The sequence below is a fragment of the Acomys russatus genome, chromosome 24 (assembly GCF_903995435.1).
Source record: "Acomys russatus chromosome 24, mAcoRus1.1, whole genome shotgun sequence".
Lineage (NCBI taxonomy): Eukaryota > Metazoa > Chordata > Mammalia > Rodentia > Muridae > Acomys > Acomys russatus.
In genome coordinates this window covers 31,567,942-31,574,522 of record NC_067160.1, presented here as the reverse complement: position 1 = coordinate 31,574,522, position 6,581 = coordinate 31,567,942, and the positions used below count along the sequence as shown (strand labels likewise).

General features: G+C 44.0%; 1 pseudogene; it reads right to left on the bottom strand.

Moving 5' to 3' along the window:
- Positions 1-5,543: 5,543 nt before the first annotated feature.
- Positions 5,544-6,176, bottom strand: LOC127206958 (ras-related protein Rab-5B-like; annotated as a pseudogene).
- Positions 6,177-6,581: the final 405 nt, after the last annotated feature.

The window sequence follows — 6,581 nt, the reverse complement described above, 5'->3', positions numbered from 1 at the left end:
CTCTAAATGAGAGACGCATGGGAGAATAGCAAAATAAAAGGATACAGAGGGTCCTAGAAATCTACAAGTAGAACAATATGATAGGTAGATTTGGGCCCAGGGGTCTCGCTCAAACTAAGGCACCAGCCAAGGACAATACAGGAGGTAAACTTTAAACCCCTTTCCAGATCTAGCCAATGGTCAGAATATTCTCCACAGTTGAGTGGAGAGTGTGATATGACTTTCTCACGTACTATGGTGCCTCACATTTGACCATGTCCCCTGGAGGGGAAGACCTGGTGGCACTCAGAGGAAGGACAGCAGGTAGCCAAGAAGAGACTTGATACCCTATGAGAATATATAGGGGGAGGTAATCCCCCTCAGGAACAGTCATAGGGGAGGAGAATAATGGGAAAATGGGCGGGGGGGAGGAATGGGAGGATACAAGGGATGGGATAAACATTGAGATGTAACAAGAATAAATTAATAAAAAAAAAACAAATATCAAAAAAAAAAAAAAAAAAAAAAAGAAAAATAAGAAAAAGACACTGTGCAATGATATAGACCAATGTTTCTCATAAGACACTAGAGCATCAAATCCAGTAATGAATGAGAAAAAAAATGACAGGTCACACATAAATGAGTTTTATCCCATAAACCCAAATACAAACCCAAATGGTATAACTTACACCAATCTACCAAGGTAATTCATGGTGGGATTTTTCCTGGCTTGAGCTTGCACAAATCTTGTGCACACTGTCAAAATTGCTGTGAGTTCTTATGTGTAACTGCCCTGTTGTATCCAAAAAACACACCTTCCTTGAAGCCAGTCTCCACTTCTGGCCTTGCAATTGTCTAGGCCCCTCTTCCACAGTTTTCTGATCCTTGAGGAGGAGTGTGAAACGTCCACCCCATTTCTTCTGAAGTTAAATGATAAAAACTGCATGAATACATAACCGATAAAGAAAAAGTATGTGGCAAATTTGAACACAAAGTTTATTTTAAACTTAGTACACCAAGAATAGGGGGAATAAAGGACAACTTGACGGTGAACAATTGTAAGTGCCTTCTGAAAATATACTTAATTTTGAGGGACATGTCATCTTAAGCCTGAGGATAGTCACTCAGTGCTTTTCTCACTACTACTTCTGAGCATTTTAGTGAAAGTTCTAGCTAGCTAACACAATAAAACCAGAAAAACAACAGAAAACTATACAGACTGGAGAGGAAAAAATAAGAGTTAGATACTTGATGATTTAATTGCATTTGTAATAATAAGCAATTGTAATAATGACCTAGAATGTAATGACAATATAAGATGATTGTTATGACACAACAGACAACATTTGAAATTTACAATATCTGTTGAGAATACCAAAAATTGAAGGATTTGGCTATAAATTAAGCAAAATATCAATATGGGTAAAATTGCAAAATATAAATTATAGATCTAAATAAAAAGAGACTTGTTCCACTTTCATGAAGTGGCAGACTCAATATTGTTATGATATTATATATTGTAAACCTTGATTTACAGATTTTGTGTAATATTGACCAAAATCACAGCATAGTATTTCATAGATAACAACAAACTAATTCTAAATTTCTGTAGGAAGGAAAAAAGACAAAAGCTTTTTTTGTTAATCATGGGTTTATGTAATGATTTGTTGCAAAATATGACTATAGAATAAAAGAGCAACTTTATGGCAGAGAAGTCTAAGCAACTAGGTTGGGCAAGTGAGGTGTCGAGAGTTGGTCGTCCATTCTTTTTTTTTCTTTTGTTTTTCCTGCTTATAACTTGTTTATTTTTATTTAATTAAAACCCAAATTGCAAGTATACATTTTGCTAATTGTATCATTTTGGAATGGTTTTTTTTTGGTAACTTGTCATATTTTTAAAAATATATTTTATTAATTTATTCATATTACATCTAAATTGTTATCCCATCCCTTGCATCCTCTCATTCCTCTCTCCCTCCCATTTTCCCCTTGCTCCTCTCCCCTATGACTGTGATCTAGCCAATGGACAGGACAATCTCCACAGTTGAGTGGAGAGTGGGTTCTCTGGTGCCCCATGTTTGACCATGTCCCCTGGATGGGGAGACTTGGTGGCACTCAGAGGAAGATTAGCAGGCTACCAAGAAGAGACTTGATACCCTATGAGCATATACAGGGGGAGGAGGACCCCTTCAGTCATGGTCATGCATTCTTAACATGATCTGCTAAAAATGTCTTTTGACTAATGATCTTTCTTCCCCAATTCCATAATTCCTGTGTAATAATGGAAAAACATCAGAGCAACCCCAGTTCTTTATTAACACTTCTAAAATCTGGCCGAATCATAAAAGACAAGAAAGTCGTAGTTGAGCAAGTGTTGTGGACTCATGATGACAGGATACTCAGCATCATAAACAGGCTCTACTACCAGAAAAAGGGGGGCAAGTATACAAACTCAGGCAATCTGAAGGAATCGTGATTTTAGTTAACAACAATGTATAAATACTAGTTATTTCATTGCAACAACATTTTGAACTAATTAAGATGTGATTAAAAGAGAGGTCTTTGTGTGAAGCAGTGAACAACTCTAAGACAGTGGTAGGCATAATCAAAGACATGGCTGCCTAATCATCTGTCAGGAGAAGGAATAGTATGGACAGATACTTGTTTTTACTTCAGGTTAGAAATAGAGAAATCCAAGACTGATTCGACAGATCGTTTCTGCTTTCTTTCTTTTTTTTTTTTTTTTTTCACTTTTTTTTTCTTTTTTACTTACATTAAATACATCGATAAATCAGCAGTTGCATTCTGTTATCACGATTGTTTTCTTAGAAGGAGTGTGAAAGAAAGGCAAACCCTTTCTTAGGGAAAAAAATATATATAAAGGCAAAAAAGATAAGCCCTCCTCTTAAAAATTGATCAAAAGAAAAAAATAACAGGGGAGTTTACAGAAGATAAACCTGTTTTTGTTTTGATCCCAAGTGTGGGATGGGGATGAGAGCAGGATGTTTACCACTTAGAAGTTGGAACACTTGGCGGGGGCGCACTTGAGCGATGCCAGCTGAAAACCATCCTTGAACAGACTGAGAAGATACATTTATGAGCCCAAAACAGGGGGCTTGAAGCTTTTGGTTGGGACTTGGTTTTTGGCTGCTCATCACTCCACTTTGAGGAGCTCTCTAGAGAAGGCTTCAAGGCTTTGGACTCTGGCTGAGGCTTCAGGTTCCGGTTGCTCCAGGTTCCAGCAGCAACTTTGGTGGGTGGGATTGCTAGTCTGCTTAAATCCTGCTGACTACGCCAGGAGAACTGTTCCTAAGAACTGACACCCAGGTTTCATTCTTGTTTTCCTCAATCTCCTTTTCCTCTTATCTAGGCTAGTCGGGTTGTAAGGGAGATAGGCTTGGTTAATAAGTTCATAATGAAGTAAAATTGTTAAGGAAATTAAGCCTACAGGGGAGGGCAGGGAGAGAACAAAACCCACAAGAGCTCAAATGAAGGCAGAAGAGCTGGTAGGAGTGGAGCAGAGGGACGGCAGAGACAGGTCCAGGAACCAAGGCCAACACTGTTCCTAAGGGGGTCGGGGGAGCCTAGGGAAATGGTTTCCCAGCCCCAAGGCAGTAAAACATCTTCACTTTTGCAGAGACAGAATTCAATTTCTAAGACTTAGAGTCAGTCTTGATTTTTCCATGGGTAAAAGGATGCTTTGGGAGACTATTGGGTTCTAGGGAAGTAAAGTTGGAAATGCATGTTTCAGGGCTGTGAGAACTAAGGCTGCCCCTGGGGAAGGAAGAACCTATGCGGGGTCCTCTAGGAGCTCAGCCTCATGAGGAGCTCAGCCTCATGAGGGGCTTGGCTTCATGTGTTCCTCAGCTGTTCTCAACAGGAGGCAGTCTGTAAGCCAAAGGGGTGCAAAGGCTCAACTCCAGGGTACTGTGGTCTTTTCTTTTGTCTTCAAATTTCCCCCAAACTCTGGCTAAAATACTGAGCTCCCTCTTGCCTTGATGGCTTCCCACAGACACCCTCAAACACCTAATGAAGAACACAGAGAGGCCAGAGACATAGGAAGGAACAAAACCCTCTGATGGTACAAGGCAGTTGTGAGACACCTTCAGTTCCAGCTGCCCCTGTCACAGGACAAGTGGCCTCTGTGGAAGGAGTCCCTAGTGATACATGGATTAAGTAAGAGTGAGGGGGGATGAAGAAGGAGAAACTAAACCCAAGATATTAACAAGAGAAAAGAGGCCTAATGGGAAACAAGAGGCAGAACACACTGTACAATGAAGAATAAAGACTATACGTATTTACAGGGAAGTAGAAAAGACATGGTAAGATAACCAAGTGAACGGGAGCCCTGGAAGATAGTGCATTCCTCCTCCTGCCCTTCGCTTGCCACCGCGGCCCCTGCTGTTGAGGCCACCCCTCAGCTGCTCAGACAAACCTGAACCCAAGAACAGAGACAGGAGCCAGTCAGAGGAGGCGAGCAGTGCAGACCGGCTGTGAGCAGCCGCCACTGTTACTGTTTTCATAGTGCTCCCCAAACTTTATTGTAGATTCCATTTAATTAAGAAGGTTGAAGGACAGGTAAATCAATCAAAACCCCCATAGAACATGTATCTTGACTGAGCTACCATCAACTAAACTGCAAACTGCAGGGGCATGGTGTCTGGGGCTGAGGCCATCTCAAGGCCCAGGGCAGGGGATGCCTATGTATAGATCAGAGGATGGTGTCAGAAACTGGTACCTCCTCCAGGAAGATCACAGCAGAGATAAAGGTGCAGGCAACCAGTGAAGATTCTTTGGAGCATTCTGAGGTCCAATCCCCACACTGGAGTGGGGGTGAGGAGGTGGGGAGAACTACCCAAGAGGCTGGGTGAGGGAAAAGAGCCTTGGGATGAGTTCCAGAGTCACAGACGACACTGCACTCGGCCTTTATCCAAGTCCCACTCGGTGCCTGCCAGCTTGCCGTCTTATTCTCACTCCTACCTAGGACACCCTGCCCAAGTCCACCTCTCGGGTGCTACAGTGTTTCACAAACTCCCACCAGGTAACTAAAAGGAAAAATAAAGGTTCCCTTCTTCCCTCCTGCTCCGAGCCCTCCTCTCCAGCAGGCCCTAAGGTAACTACAGGTGCATGGCCTCCTCAGTGCCTGGGCTTACACTTCATCTTGGGAAGAGGAGGGAACAGGGAGTGATGAGAGGGAGGAGGAGGCAGGAGACACTGTCTGCTCTGAAACCCTGGGAAGAACACGGGGGGGGGGGCGGTTAATGATGAGGAGTCACTGTCTTGCACCTAGAATACGAAGCGAAGGAAGTTTGTTTTGGAAGGAAGGTCCTGGGGAGATTTGACCCCAAACCCCAGAGTCGGGTGTAGTAGTGGCAACAGCTGCCTGGGTTGGTTGCTGAAGCCTTAGAAAGGGTCACAGAAAGCTGTCAGGAGGCAGCCCTTGGCAGCCAGGGCTCAGTGTGCATTTACCATAGGGGCTGTGTGCTGAGGGTGGGGATAGAGGTCTTTTCTTAGCTCTCATGCTAACTCCATACATGTCTGCTGCTAGCCACCCCCCTCAGTTGCTACAACTGGCTCTTGTTCTGCTGCGACTGCTCATGGAGATCCACCCCCAGACCTCAGCCTGTTGTACCCCCCAGGTTCTGGGGTTCGCTCTTTGGCAACTTCTTTGCTATCGCCAGGAAGAGGTCATTCACGTTCATGGCAGTCTTAGCTGAAGTCTCCATGAACAATAAGATGTTGTCATCTGCATACGCCGGAGTTTCTTCATATTCCACCACGCGCTTGTTGGCAAGGTCAACTTTGTTCCCGGCCAAGGCAATAACGATGCTTGGGCTGGCTTGTCGCTGCAGCTCCTTCACCCAGGTCTTTGCCTGGGCAAATGTTTCCTGATTAGTAATGTCATAAACCACAATTGCAGCCTGGGCACCCCTGTAGTACATGGGGGCTAAGCTGTGGTATCACTCTTGGCCAGCTGTGTCCCAGATTTCAAACTTGACTGTTGTGTCATCTAGACACACAGACTGGGTGAGGAAGGCCGCTCCAATGGTACTTTCCTGGTTCTCGTGGAACTGCCCTTTGACAAACCGTAACACCAAGCTCGACTTCCCCACCGCAGATTCTCCCAGCAGGACCAATTTGAACTGGCATATCTTGCTAGCCTGGGGCTGCCCATTGGGCCTGGCTGTGCTTCTGCTAGTTAGTCATAGTCAGAGTATCAAAGTAGGAGGGTAGAGGGAGAGGGATGCCACAAAGCGGCAAAGGGGGAAGGGGAAGGGGAGGGACTCCCAGGCCTCAGCAGTCCTGGGGCTCCGTCTCCCGCATCGGGCCCGAGCCTGTTCTGCTTTCTTTTTGTAGTAGGTCATGATGTTTTCTGGCATAGACTGGAAAAATGTTGGTTTATGTACTTGAGTAAAGTGGTAAAAACTTGAACTGCTCATCAAGGAGATTTTTGAGAATGATATTTGCCAGAGAGAACTGTGAATAAAGAGAGCTTGAATGAGCATCCAAAATTTGAGTCCTCAAATCCACCATGTCATTACAGGGTTACACAGTACTCTCTAGGATTTCTTCTTAGATGAATATAGGTGCAGAGATTGGAG